This window comes from Melampsora larici-populina (assembly GCF_000204055.1).
Source record: "Melampsora larici-populina 98AG31 unplaced genomic scaffold MELLAscaffold_91, whole genome shotgun sequence".
Taxonomy (NCBI): domain Eukaryota; kingdom Fungi; phylum Basidiomycota; class Pucciniomycetes; order Pucciniales; family Melampsoraceae; genus Melampsora; species Melampsora laricis-populina.
In genome coordinates, this window is record NW_006768855.1 from 230,758 (window position 1) to 231,821 (window position 1,064).

Sequence of the window (1,064 nt, forward strand, 5' to 3'; positions counted from 1 at the left end):
AGTGTCTGTCCCTATTACCAAAGTAAATCATTGCAACTGGTCCATCACAAGCAGAAAGATCGACCTTGAAACCCAAGTCAGGAAATGAAACATCTCCATTGGTGACATCAAAACAATCAGATTTATGTGCCAACTTTCCGTTTTTGAATATTGGAATTGATAAGAAAAATGTGGTTTCAGAGATGTCACCGTCAACATGGGGAATATTAGAAAACTTCTCAGAAGTAAAGGTTAAGTTGCCTGCAATGCCTTCATCATTTTCAGAGACTGTGGATTTGAGTTGACTGAAGGAAGGTAATTTGAACTTTTGCATCTGTTCTTGAGATTTCTTTGAGAAAAATCTTGAAATTGTTTCATACTGCTTCAAATAAAAGGCCTCAAGCTTATATCTGAAGGGTAACCTGGCTTCCTAAGCTTTTTGGATATGTGACACATCTGCTAAGGGGGGAACTGAAATGGCCAAAGAAATAAGTTATTGCAAAACCAACCACTTTTTTAGCCTGGGTGATAAATATCCAAATGTGAAAGTAATCAAATCAGTAATCAGTAATCAGATCAAATCATGAAGACAGGAGAGATAGAAAATGAGACAGAGAGACGGTGGTTTTTAACTTTTGGATCCAAGATTTTATGTTTGGCATCTACAGTCAAATTCCATTATTCCTCCTCATTGGTTGGGTTGTCAACAAGGGACAGAGATACATTGACCACCTTGCCAATGCCACTGATGGTTGCTCTACCAGCAAGCTCTTTGGCGTCCGGTACAGTGCTGCAGATCTCACTTTGAGTGAGAGGGCTGTGTTTGATGAACAATTTGTGGGACACTGGATTCTGACCAAAAGGTCCAGACAAATACACAGTGTGATTGCAATGTAGGAAGTTGGTATCCAATGTAAGAGATAGGGATTCCAGGGGGACACTGTGTGGCTCTCCTTTGGCATCTTTCAGGACCAGCCTTGTTGGTGTCATGTGATGTGCAAGAGCTTCTTCCCCTGGCTGCACTCGCACCGGCTAACAATATGCAAAACAAGGAAAGAAAGATCAGCAAAGGGATCTAATTTGTG